The 14,973-nt window shown below is 40.0% G+C and overlaps 1 pseudogene; it reads left to right on the top strand.

Moving 5' to 3' along the window:
- Window positions 1-3,263, top strand: part of LOC123487222 — a 17,899-nt pseudogene extending 14,636 nt beyond the window's left edge.
- The last annotated feature ends 11,710 nt before the right edge of the window (window positions 3,264-14,973 follow it).

Below are 14,973 nucleotides of genomic sequence, written 5' to 3'. Positions count from 1 at the left end.
TATTTTAGACTCTGAACTCAATTTAGAATCACACATTAGGAATGTGACCAAAATAGCTTTTTACCACCAGAGGAACATTGACAAGGTGAGTCCGTTTCTCTCTCAGGCTGATACAGAGAGACTCATCCATGCTTTTATTACAAGCAGGCTTGACTACTGTAATGCTCTCCTGTCTGGTCTACCCAAGAAAGCCATTGGTCAACTGCAAAACATACAGAATGCTGCAGCACGGGTACTGACCAAGACCAGACAGACAGCACACATTACACCGGTTATAAGGTCTCTGCACTGGCTGCCTGTGAGTTTTAGAATTCATTTTAAGATTATTCTATTGTTTTTTAAATCAATCCACGATTGTGCACCCAAATACATGTCAGACATGCTTTTAAGTTATGTACCCAGTAGGTCCCTCAGGTCCTCTGGCACTGGCCTTTTAACTATCCCAAACCCAGGACCAAGAGGCATGGAGAGGCAGCCTTTAGTTACTATGCCCCCAGCCTCTGGAATAGCCTGCCAGAAAACCTGACGGGGCCGAAACTGTGGACATATTTAAAAGAGATCTTAAAACACATATTTTTAGCTTAGCTTTTCCTTAGGTGCTTTTTAGTCGTTCAGTTTTGTTATTTATCTTGTGTTTGTTGTGTAGTAAATATTTCAGTTTTTATTTTCATTGTTTTTATTAGTTATTTCCTGTGAAGCACATTGTGTTGCATTCCATGTCTGAAATGTGCTGTATAAATAAAGCTTGATTTGATTTGATCTGTTGGGTGTGTATTCGTGTTACTAACATGTTGGGTGTGTAGTAGTGTTATTAACTAACATTACAGCACTAAGAGAAAGCAGTGGAGTCAGTCATAATGCTTTGTCCCAAATGACACCCTTTTCCCACAGGGCTGTGGCCTAAAGTAGTGCACGATGTAGGGAATAGGGTTGAATTAGGGACTCGACCGTGATCAAGGGTTGTGTTCCAGTGAAACATCTGTTCTGCAGATCCCTTGTTCCAATTAGAACCAGAACCTTGCTTTGTTCCTGTACATTTCTCTGACAGATTACAAACACCACTTTCTATCTGGTTTAATGAAGCATTTATTTATCTGGACAGATGCACCTATCACTGGTGATGTATGGAGGTGGTTGGTATCACTGGTGATGTATGGAGGTGGTTGGTACCACTGGTGATGTATGGAGGTGGTTGGTATCACTGGTGATGTATGGAGGTGGTTGGTATCACTGGTGATGTATGGAGGTGGTTGGTATCACTGGTGATGTATGGAGGTGGTTGGTACCACTGGTGATGTATGGAGGTGGTTGTTATCACTGGTGATGTATGGAGGTGGTTGGTACCACTGGTGATGAATGGAGATGGTTGGTACCACTGGTGATGAATGGAGGTGGTTGGTACCACTGGTGATGTGTGGAGGTGGTTGGTACCACTGGTGATGTATGGAGGTGGTTGGTACCACTGGTGATGTATGGAGGTGGTTGGTATCACTGGTGATGTATGGAGATGGTTGGTACCACTGGTGATGTATGGAGGTGGTTGGTATCACTGGTGATGTATGGAGGTGGTTGGTGTAGAATAATGTCTGGGTCAATATCCAGATTAAATGCAAGTGGGCGTGGTCAGAATGATTTTATCATTCAGTTAACCTATTAGTAGGGGGCGTGATCAGAATGATTAGAGCATTTCTCACAACAAATATATTGATTTCTATCTGATATGACATTTTAGATAATTTTAGTCATTTAGCAGACACTCTTATCCAGAGCGACTTACAGTTAGTGCATTCATCTTCAGACAGCTATGTGAGACCAGACTCTTTATCCAGAGCGACTTACAGTTAGTGCATTCATCTTCAGACAGCTATGTGAACCAACCAACCACATCACAGGCGTAGTCAGGACATTTTTCCCCAATAAACAAGTGATCAGCAACGTCAGTGCCAGCAGGAAGAGACTAGTCCTGTTGAAATGTATGTGACATGTTTTACATGAATGGAGTCTGGGTTGAATGATGCTCTCCTGATGTTACAGCCAGTACTGGAGAAGAACTACTGTTGTTATCATATATATATATATATATATATATATATATATATATATATATATATATATATACAGTGCCTTCGGAAAGTTTTCAGACCCCTTGACTTTTTCCACATTTTGGGTGGGGCTAAAGCTCAAGAGGGTGTGAACGATGCTGAATGGGTGGAGACAAAGAAGAGCTCTCCAGTAGCTACCAAAACATTCAAGGGCCATTTTCTCAAAAGTGAGGTTACAAGTTTATCAACTTTCAAAGCAGAATTACTTTCCCATTGTTCCCTTAAATGCAGTGTATGATATACCATTTTGTAGCTCTGTGTCACTGCTTTTATCGAATGTAAAAAACACAATTTCAAATTTTGCTACATAAGACCGAATCAAGGCGGTCGGTCTCATATTTAATTTAGATATACTGTATTATTATTTATTATCATTTCACTAGTCTGACTCAGGAAGACACGCTCTCTCTCTGTGTGATGGATCTTGTCTGACTCAGGAAGACACGCTGTCTCTCTGTGTGATGGATCTTGTCTGACTCAGGAAGACAGGCTCTCTCTCTGTGTGATGGATCTTGTCTGACTCAGGAAGACAAGCTCTCTCTCTGTGTGATGGATCTTGTCTGACTCAGGAAGACACGCTCTCTCTCTGTGTGATGGAGCTGTTGTGTTTCATAGTTCCCTCTCCTAACACCTGTCTCATGTCTGAACTTCCATATGATATGATATGATATTACATTACATTATCTACCTACCCCCCGTCTGCAGGATGAGGTCATGGCTGTGTCTGAGAAGGTGGTGGTGAAATTGAGGACCTGGTCAGATGGACGGTGGGCGACTCTTCAGGCTGGAGCAGGGGCCTGAAGGCCGACCTCTAAAGCCCAGTGAGGTGCTCCAAGAGCTGGGGAAGAATGGGCAGAGAGACACCCCTCCACCGGTACAGAGAGTCAACACTCAACAGCGGACTCAACTTCAAAGACGTGTTAAAGGAGAAGGCTGAACTAGGTAACACTTTTCTTTACGCTCTTCCATCTCAGCTGTTCATGTCTCTCTAGCAGTATGAGGAAGTAGATGTTATGCATCCAAAATGTTTGGGGTTTTGCAGAGTTGAGAAATGAACCCCCCAGAGACCTGTAATCAATCATTTTGATTATTTGATTTCATACATATGTTTCTGTCGTGCTTTCCCTGTTGATTTGTCCAGCTTTCAGCCGGCACCTCTGATGCTGTTAGACAACCTCTATGATTAACTGGTGGTTTCCTGCTTCGTTCACAGCGTTTAGGGTCTTGAAAGACGGGACAATCTCAACTGTTTTTTCACAAATATTTTTTACAATATTAACAGCATTTGAAATATACAGTTGAAGTCGGAAGTTTACATACACATAGCTTGGAGTCATTAAAACTTGTTTTTCAACCACTCCACAAATTTCTTGTTAACAAATATAGTTTTGGCAAGTCGGTTAGGACATCTACTTTGTGCGTGACACAAGTAATTTTTCCAACAATTGTTTACAGACAGATTACTTCACTTATAATTCACTGTATCACAATTCCAGTGGGTCAGAAGTTTACATACACTAAGTTGACTGTGCCTTTAAACAGCTTGGAAAATTCCAGAAAATGATGTCATGGCTTTAGAAGCTTCGGATAGGCTAATTAACATCATTTGAGTCAATTGGAGGTGTACCTGTGGATGTATTTCAAGGCCTACCTTCAAACTCAGTGCCTCTTTGCTTGACATCATGGGAAAATCAAAAGAAATCAGCCAAGACCTCAGAAAAGAAAATGTAGACCTCCACATGTCTGGTTCATCCTTGGGAGCAATTTCCAAATGCCTGAAGGTACCACGTTCATCTGTACAAACAATAGTACGCAAGTATAAACACCATGGGACCACGCAGCCGTCATACCGCTCAGGAAGGAGACGCATTCTGTCTCCTAGAGATGAACGTACTTTGGTGCAAAGTGCAAATCAATCCCAGAACAACAGCAAAGGACCTTGTGAAGATGCCGGAGGAAACAGGTACAAAAGTATCTATATCCACAATAAAACAAGTCCTATATCGACATAACCTGAAAGGCCGCTCAGCAAGGAAGCAGCCACTGCTCCAAACGCCATAAAAAGCCAGACTACGGTTTACAACTGCACATGGGGACAAAGATATTTTTTTGGAGAAACGTCCTCTGGTCTGATGAAACAAAAAATAGAACTGTTTGGCCATAATGACCATCGTTATGTTTGGAGGAAAAAGGGGGGTACGCCTGCAAGTCGAAGAACACCATCCCAACCGTGAAGCACGGGGGTGGCAGCATCATGCTGTGGGGGTGCTTTGCTGCAGGAGGGACTGGTGCACTTCACAAAATAGATGGCATCATGAGGAAGGAAAATTATATGGATATATTGAAGCAACATCTCAAGACATCAGTCAGGAAGTTAAAGCTTGGTCACAAATGGGTCTTCCAAATGGGCAATGACCCCAAGCATACTTCCAAAGTTGTGTCAAAATGGCTTAAGGACAACAAAGTCAAGGGATTGGAGTGGCCATCACAAAGCCCTGACCTCAATCCTATAGAAATGTGTGAGCAGAACTGAAAAGCGTTAGCAAGGAGGCTACAAACCTGACTCAGTTACACAAGCTCTGTCAGGAGGAATGGGCAAAATTCACCCAACTTATTGTGGGAAGCTTGTGGAAGGATACCCTGGAAACGTTTGACCTTAAGTTAAACAATTTAATGGCAATGCTACCAAATACTAATTGAGTGTATGTAAACTTCTGACCCACTGGGAATGTGATGAAATAAATAAAACCGAAATAAATCATTCTCTCTACTATTATTCTGATATTTCAATTCTTAAAATAAAGTGGTGATCTTAACTGACCTAAAACAGGGCATTTTACTAGGATTAAATGTCAGGAATTGTGAAAAACTGAGTTTAAATGTATTTGGCTAAGGTGTATGTAAACTTCCGACTTCAATTGTACATTTTGATAGACCAAAGTATCAGCTATCACGCCATTAAACCCCTACAAGTTATCCAGAACGCTGCAGCCTGTCTGGTGTTCAACCTTCCCAAGTTCTCTCACGTCACCCCGCTCCTCCGCACACTCCACTGGCTTCCAGTTGAAGCTCGCATCTACTACAAAACCATGGTGCTTGCCTATGGAGCAGTGAGGGAAACGGCACCTCAGTACCTTCAGGCTCTGATCAGACCCTACACCAAACGAGGGCACTACGCTCATCCACCTCTGGCCTGCTAGCTCCCCTACCTCTACGGAGGCACAGTTCCCGCTCAGCCCAGTCAAAACTGTTCGCTGCTCTGGCACCCAATGGTGGAACAAGCTCCCTCACGACGCCAGGACAGCGGAGTCACTCACCACCTTCCGGAGACACTTGAAACCCCACCTCTTTAAGGAATACCTGGGATAGGATAAAGTAATCCTTCTACCCCCCATCCGCCACCCCCCCCATAAAATGTTTTATAAAAATAAATAAACATTGTAAAGTGGTTGTCCCACTGGCTATCATAAGTTGAATGCACTAATTTGTATGTCGCTCTGGATAAGAGCGTCTGATAAATGACGTAAATGTAAATGTAAAGGAAAAACCTCTAATAAAAATAATCATCATAAAATGCAACTAACAGGATTTATTTCAACTCCGTCAACACCATAAAAGGCATTTCATTTGTACATTTATTGTCCAATAAGTGTTTAAAACGCCTTGATTGTTTAATTTCAACATTACATTATTAAAATATGTAATACAAATCTCCAAACTTCTTTGGTTTTGTTTTATAGCGCTACGTAATGCTCCAGGGCTTCTTCCATTTAGCCTTCTCACATTTTTCTAGATTCAGAACAAAAACAACATTTATAAAACATTGTCCCTTAGATCTAAGCACAGCAAATACGTTGCTGAAGCATAATGTTCCAGAACAGTGAACTAAAATGTTTTCAGTATATTGAGAGAAAAAAATAGATGTAAGGGAGGTTAGAGATGGAGTTAACAAGCCAAAAACAGACACATTTTTTGCCTCTAAGGAGAAAAAGTTCAATACAAACATTTGTAAAATATGGAAAATGATTAATCAGGAAAAACCCAATAAAATATAAACATTTTATCAGATCTTTCAGCACTCTGATTTGTATTTTGTATTTGTATTTATTAGGGATCCCCATTGGCTGTTGCCAAGGCAGCAGCTACTCTTTCCTGGGGTCCAAACATATTAAAGCACTTATATTACATATAAAACAAAATATAAAACAGTGCATCATTCATAACATTATTACACCACTACATATCTACAATAAAAAATATGTAGTCTACCTGTACATTATACTGTAGTATACCTGTACCATTATACTGTAGTCTACCTGTACCATTATACTGTAGTAGTCTACCTGTACCATTATACTGTAGTAGTCTACCTGTACCATTATACTGTAGTCTACCTGTACCATTATACTGTAGTCTACCTGTACCATTATACTGTAGTAGTCTACCTGTACCATTATACTGTAGTAGTCTACCTGTACCATTATACTGTAGTCTACCTGTACCATTATACTGTAGTAGTCTACCGTACCATTATACTGTAGTCTACTGTACCATTATACTGTAGTAGTCTACCTGTGCCATTATACTGTAGTAGTCTACCTGTACCATTATACTGCTAGTCTACCTGTACCATTATACTGTAGTCTATCTGTACCATTATACTGTAGTCTACCTGTACCATTATACTGTAGTAGTCTACCTGTACCATTATATTGTAGTAGTCTACCTGTACCATTATACTGTAGTAGTCTACCTGCCCCATTATACTGTATTCTACCTGTACCATTATACTGTAGTAGTCTACCTGTACCATTATACTGAGTAGTCTACCTGTACCATTATACTGTAGTCTACCTGTACCATTATACTGTAGTGGTTTACCTGTACCATTATACTGTAGTAGTCTACCTGTACCATTATACTGTAGTAGTCTACCTGTACCATTGTACTGTAGTCTACCTGTACCATTATACTGTAGTGGTCTACCTGTACCATTATACTGTAGTAGTCTACCTGTACCATTATACTGCGTAGTCTACCTGTACCATTATACTGTAGTCTACCTGTACCATTATACTGTAGTAGTCTACCTGTACCATTATACTGTAGTAGTCTACCTGTACCATTATACTGTAGTCTACCTGTATCATTATACTGTAGAGTCTACCTGTACCATTATACTGTAGTCTACCTGTACCATTATACTGTAGTAGTCTACCTGTACCATTATACTGTAGTCTACCTGTACCATTATACTGTAGTAGTCTACCTGTACCGTTATACTGTAGTATTCTACCTGTACCATTATACTGTAGTCTACCTGTACCATTATACTGTAGTCTACCTGTACCATTATACTGTAGTCTACCTGTACCATTATACTGTAGTCTACCTGTACCATTATACTGTAGTAATCTACCTGCTTACCATTATACTGTATTCTACCTGTACCATTATACTGTAGTCTACCTGTACCATTATACTGTAGTCTACCTGTACCATTATACTGTAGTCTACCTGTACCATTATACTGTAGTCTACCTGTACCATTATACTGTAGTCTACCCCTGTACCATTATACTGTAGTAATCTACCTGTACCATTATACTGTATTCTACCTGTACCATTATACCTTAGTCTACCTGTACCATTATACTGTAGTCTACCTGTACCATTATACTGTAGTAGTCTACCTGTATCATTATACTGTAGCAGTCTACCTGTACCATTATACTGTAGTAGTCTACCTGTAACCATTATACTGTAGTCTACCTGTACCATTATACTGTAGTAGTCTACCTGTACCATTATACTGTAGTCTACCTGTACCATTACTACTGTAGTAGTCTACCTGTACCATTATACTGTAGTAGTCTACCTGTACCATTATACTGTAGTCTACCTTTACCATTATACTGTAGTAGTCTACCTGCACCATTATACTGTATTCTACCTGTACCATTATACTGTAGTAGTCTACCTGTACCATTATACTGCAGTCTACTTGTACCATTATACTGTAGTAGTCTACCTGTACCATTATACTAGTATTCTACCTGTACCATTATAATGTAGTCTACCTGTACCATTATACTGTAGTAGTCTACCTGTACCATTATACTGTAGTAGTCTACCTGTACCATTATACTGTAGTAGTCTACCTGTACCATTATACTGTAGTCTACCTGTACCATTATACTGTAGTAGTCTACCTGTACCATTATACTGTAGTATTCTACCTGTACCAACTGTAGTATTCTACCTGTACCATTATAATGTAGTCTACCTGTACCATTATACTGTAGTAGTCTACCTGTACCATTATACTGTAGTAGTCTACCTGTACCATTATACTGTAGTAGTCTACCTGTACCATTATACTGTAGTAGTCTACCTGTACCATTATACTGTAGTAGTCCTGTACCATTATACTGTAGTCTACCTGTACCATTATACTGTAGTAGTCTACCTGTACCATTATACTGTAGTCTACCTGTACCATTATACTGTAGTAGTCTACCTGTACCATTATACTGTAGTATTCTACCTGTACCATTATACTGTAGTGTCTACCTGGTACCCATTATACTGAGTATTCTACCGTACCATTATACTGTAGTAGTCTACCTGTACCATTATACTGTAGTAGTCTACCTGTACCATTATACTGTAGTAGTCTACCTGTACCATTATACTGTAGTAGTCTGCGACCTGACCATTATACTGTAGTAGTCTACCTGTACCATTATACTGTAGTAGTCTACCTGTACCATTATACTGTAGTAGTCTACCTGTACCATTATACTGTAGTCTACCTGTACCATTATACTGTAGTAGTCTACCTGTACCATTATACTGTAGTATTCTACCTGTACCATTATAATGTAGTCTACCTGTACCATTATACTGTAGTAGTCTACCTGTACCATTATACTGTAGTCTACCTGTACCATTATACTGTAGTAGTCTACCTGCACCATTATACTGTATTCTACCTGTACCATTATACTGTAGTAGTCTACCTGTGCCATTACACTGTAGTAGTCTACCTGTACCATTATACTGTAGTAGTCTACCTGTACCATTATAATGTAGTCTACCTGTACCATTATACTGTAGTAGTCTACCTGTACCATTATACTGTAGTCTACCTGTACCATTATACTGTAGTAGTCTACCTGCACCATTATACTGTATTCTACCTGTACCATTATACTGTAGTAGTCTACCTGTACCATTACACTGTAGTAGTCTACCTGTACCATTATACTGTAGTAGTCTACCTGTACCATTATACTGTATTCTACCCTGTACCATTATACTGTAGTAGTCTACCTGTACCATTATACTGTAGTAGTCTACCTGTACCATTATACTGTAGTAGTCTACCTGTACCATTATACTGTAGTCTACCCGTAACATTATACTGTAGTAGTCTACCTGTACCATTATACTGTAATAGTCTACCTGTACCATTATACTGTAGTAGTCTACCTGTACTGTATTATACTGTAGTAGTCTACCTGTACCATTATACTGTAGTCTACCTGTACCATTATACTGTAGTAGTCTACCTGTACCATTATACTGTAGTAGTCTACCTGTACCATTATACTGTAGTAGTACCTGTACCATTAACTGTAGTAGTCTCCACCTGTACCATTATACTGTATTCTACCTTACATTATACTGTAGTAGTCTACCTGGTACCATTATACTGTACGTCTACCACCATTATAATATAGTCTACCTGTACCATTATACTGTAGTAGTCTACTGTACCATTATACTGTAGTAGTCTACCTGTACCATTATACTGTAGTAGTCTACCTGCCCCATTATACTGTATTCTACCTGTACCATTATACTGTAGTAGTCTACCTGTACCATTATACTGTAGTAGTCTACCTGTACCATTATACTGTAGTCTACCTGTACCATTATACTGTAGTCTACCTGTACCATTATACTGTAGTCTACCTGTACCATTATACTGTAGTAGTCTACCTGTACCATTATACTGTAGTAGTCTACCTGTACCATTATACTGTAGTCTACCTGTATCATTACACTGTAGTAGTCTACCTGTACCATTATACTGTAGTCTACCTGTACCATTATACTGTAGTAGTCTACCTGTACCATTATACTGTAGTCTACCTGTACCATTATACTGTAGTAGTCTACCTGTACCATTATACTGTAGTCTACCTGTACCATTATACTGTAGTCTACCTGTACCATTATACTGTAGTAGTCTACCTGTACCATTATACTGTAGTAGTCTACCTGTACCATTATACTGTAGTCTACCTGTACCATTATACTGTAGTCTATCTGTACCATTATACTGTAGTAGTCTACCTGTACCATTATACTGTAGTCTACCTGTACCATTATACTGTAGTCTACCTGTACCATTATACTGTAGTCTAACGTATCATTATACTGTATTGGTCTACCTGTACCATTATACTGCAGTCAAGTCTACCTGTACCATTATACTGTACAGTAGTCTACCTGTACCATTATACTGTAGTAGTCTACCTGTACCATTATACTGTAGTAGTCTACGTACCATTATACTGTAGTTAGTCTACCTGTACCATTATACTGTAGTCTACCTGTACCATTATACTGTAGTCTACCTGTACCATTATACTGTAGTCTACCTGTACCATTATACTGTAGTAGTCTACCTGTACCATTATACTGTAGTCTACCTGTACCATTATACTGTAGTAGTCTACCTGTACCATTATACTGTAGTAGTCTACCTGTACCATTATACTGTAGTAGTCTACCTGTACCATTATACTGTAGTAGTCTACCTGTACCATTATACTGTAGTAGCTACCTGTACCATTATACTGTAGTAGTCTACCTGTACCATTACTGTAGAGTCTACCTGTACCATTATACTGTAGTCTACCTGTACCATTATACTGTAGTCTACCGACCATTATACTGTAGTAGTCTACCTGTCATTATACTGTAGTCTACACCTGTACCATTATACTGTAGTAGTCTACCTGTACCATTATACTGTAGTCTACCTGTACCATTAACTGTAGTAGTCTACCTGTACCATTATACTGTAGTCTTGTACCATTATACTGTAGTAGTCTACCTGTACCATTATACTGTAGTCTACCTGTACCATTATACTGTAGTCTACCTGTACCATTATACTGTAGTAGTCTACCTGTACCATTATACTGTAGTCTACCTGTACCATTATACTGTAGTAGTCTACCGGTACCATTATACTGTAGTCTACCTGTATCATTATACTGTAGTCTACCTGTACCATTATACTGTAGTAGTCTACCTGTACCATTATACTGTAGTCTACCTGTACCATTATACTGTAGTAGTCTACCTGTACCATTATACTGTAGTAGTCTACCTGTACCATTATACTGTAGATACCTGTACCATTATACACTGTAGTAGTCTACCTGTGCCATTATACTGTAGTCTACCTGCATACCATTATACTGTAGTAGTCTACCTTACCATTATACTGTAGTAGTCTACCTGTACCATTATACTGTAGTCTACCTGTACCATTATACTGTAGTCTACCTGTACCATTATACTGTTAGTTGTCTACCTGTACCATTATGCTGTAGTCTACCTGTACCATTATACTGTAGTCTACCTGTACCATTATACTGTAGTAGTCTACCACTGACCATTATACTGTAGTAGTCTACCTGTACCATTATACTGTAGTCTACCTGTACCATTATGACTGCAGTCTACCTGTACCATTATACTGTAGTGTCTACCTACCATTATACTGTAGTCTCTACCTTTACCATTACTACCATTGCAGTTACAGCAGCCTGGGAACTATGGAGTCTTAACCAGCAAGGTAGCCTTACCAGCTGTATTCACATGGCAGGGGGAGGAGACAGTTTCACTCTGCTAAATACTCTGTTCTTCTAAAATTATATATGTTACTGTTCTGACAGCATATTGGATTAATCTAATATGTTACTGCTCTGACACCATATTGGATTAATCTAATATGTTACTGCTCTGACACCATATTGTTAATCTAATATGTTACTGCTTTGACAGCATATTGTGGATTAATCTATATATAGTTACTGCTCTGACAGCATATTGATTAATTCCTAATATGTTACTGCTTTGACAGCATATTGGATTAATCTAATATGTTTACTGCTCTGACAGCATATTGGATTAATCTAATATGTTACTGTCTGACAGTATATTGATTAATCTAATATTTACTGCTTTGACAGCATATTGGATTACATCTAATATTTTAGCTCTGACACCATATTGGATTAATCTAATATGTTACTGCTCTGACAGCATATTGATTAATCTAATATGTTACTGCTTTGACAGCATATTGGACTAATCTAATATGTTACTGCTCTGACAGCATATTGGATTAATCTAATATGTCTTTTAGCTTTGACAGCATATTGGATTAATCTAATATTTCTACTGCTCTGACAGCATATTGGATTAATCTAATATGTTACTGTTCTGACAGCATATTGGATTAATCTAATATGTCGCCACTTCTGACAGCATATTGGAAAAATCTATCCACATATGTATATTTGATACACAGAGATGAAGAGATTGATAAAGAGAGAGATATGTAATAGACTTGTTACAGGAATTGACTTGGCCATTTCCCTTTCATACACTATGTCCTGAATATGGCAAACAGGAGAGTGAGCTCTCGTGACCAGAGTTGTTTCAGTTCAAAGTGATGTAGCAGTTTAGTGATTGAGAAAGGAAATTATGTCCCTGTCCTGCATGAGAAGCCATAACAGAGAGTGAGCTCTCCAATGTGACTAGATCTTTTATACAAGCTAAATCATTATTTATTAAGTGTCTGCCTGGCCTCACAGCAGCCTGCTTCAGCTGGCAGGGCAGATAGGTCTTCAGCAGTCGCAGGCCCAGTAGTGCGGAAGAGCATGCATCCCAAATGGCACCCTATCCCTACAGAGAACACTACTAGACCAGGGCCTATGGTACCCTATTCCCTATAGAGAACACTACTTTTGACCAGGGCCCATGGTGCACTAAATAGGGAATTGTGTGCCATTTGGAAGTCATCAACCAGAGAGAGAGAGAGTCATTACATTTAATTCACTCAGTCATCTCAACTGAGAGAGAAAATATTCCCTCCAAGGATATACTTTCCACACAAGTTATTACTGAGCCTTAACATTCCACCGCTAATTACATGGAGTTTTATTTAGGCTAACTGTTCTCCTCCTCTCAGCGCTGAGAAGCCTCTGTCTGCGCCCAAATGGTATCCTAATCCCTTTTAGAGTGCACTACTGTTCGACCAGAGCTCTGTGCACTACAAAGCAAATAGGGGCGTTTGGGACTCATCTGTGTCCTCCGTTCTCTAGAGAGCCTGTTTTACAAGGCGTCGTATGTTTTGATATTGGTTTCACCGGGGCTGTTCAGGCTGTCTAAGAGATTACGGTCTTATTGTCCGTTATAACACTGTATCTGATCGTAGCGTTGCTCCCTTATGAGTCAACGATGGACACGGGCCAACACGTCTAAATCTGGGGAGTCGAGATATTGTGAGAGCAGCAGGAGTGGAAAACACCTCTACTGTTTTTTCACTAATAGCAGTGGAACAGTTTTGTTCGTGGATTGAGAAAAACTAAAAAAGGTCTGGTGCGATCAGCGTTTAGCTAAATCAGAAACCATTTGTTTTTGTTACTTTATTTAAGTTTCCATCCTCTCCAGTTGCTAGTTCTCCCTCTCATAGAAGTGTTGTGTAGGACCGTGGCTGCTCCATTCTCTCTAGTTGTTAGTTCTCCCTCTATGAAGTGTTGTGGGACCGTGGCTGCTCGTCCTCTCCTAGTTGCTAGTTCTCCCCTCTATATGAAGTGTTGTGGGACCGTGGCTGCTCCATCCTCTCTAGTTGCTAGTTCTCCCTCTGTATGAAGTGTTGTGGGACCACGTGTTAGCTGCTCCATCCTCTCTAGTTGTTAGTTCTCCCTCTATATGAAGTGTGGGACCGTGGCCTGCTCCATCCTCTCTAGTTCTCCCTCTATAGAAGTGTTGTGGGACCGTGGCTGCTCCATCCTCTCTAGTTGTTAGTTCTCCCTCTATATGAAGTGTTGTGGACCGGGGCATTTGCTCCATCCTCTCTAGTTGTTTGTTCTCCTCTCTATGAAGTGTTGCGGGACCGTGGCTGCACCCAATCCTCTCTAGTTGTTAGTTCTCCCTCTATAGAAGTGTTGGAGTGTGGCTGCTCCATCCTCTCCTAGTTGTTAGTTTCTCCCTCTATACTGAAGTGTTGTGGGACCGTGGTTTTCAGATCCTCTCTAGTTGCTAGTTCTCCCTCTATAGAAGTGTGTTGTGGGACCGAAAAAAAATTGGCTGCTCCCGTCCTCTCTAGTTGTTAGTTCTCCTCTATATGAAGTTGCTGCTCTCAGTTCAGCTGGTACCTTCCAATAAATGTATTTTACATCGCCCCCTCCAGTCAGCATGCTTTAAGCCCGCCCCAGCCAGTCAAGATGATGACTAATGTGTTATTATGCCAGACAATCATGTCACTGCAAGCTGGGGTTGTTGCAAAAACTTCCTTAAATATTACACATCTTGGAAATTCCAGAGTTACCGCTCTGAGGCTAATAAATCCTTGGTTTGGCACCGCCCTTTAAGAGCAGACCTGTGTGCTAATTCAGATTACATTTAGATTGAGTCACAGGAAGGAACTGCTTACAGGACCAGCACCAAAAACTGTCACTAGTATTTCATTATTCACTAAGTGTGTTGCAGTCAGTCAGACTAAAGAACTCTTGAAAGCCTGACTGAGTGTTGAAACCCCTGTCACCCCCCCCACCCC

The sequence above is a fragment of the Coregonus clupeaformis genome, unplaced genomic scaffold, assembly GCF_020615455.1.
Source record: "Coregonus clupeaformis isolate EN_2021a unplaced genomic scaffold, ASM2061545v1 scaf1541, whole genome shotgun sequence".
Lineage (NCBI taxonomy): Eukaryota > Metazoa > Chordata > Actinopteri > Salmoniformes > Salmonidae > Coregonus > Coregonus clupeaformis.
Note: the sequence above shows the minus strand (reverse complement) of the source record. Positions and strands in the feature narration are given on the sequence as shown.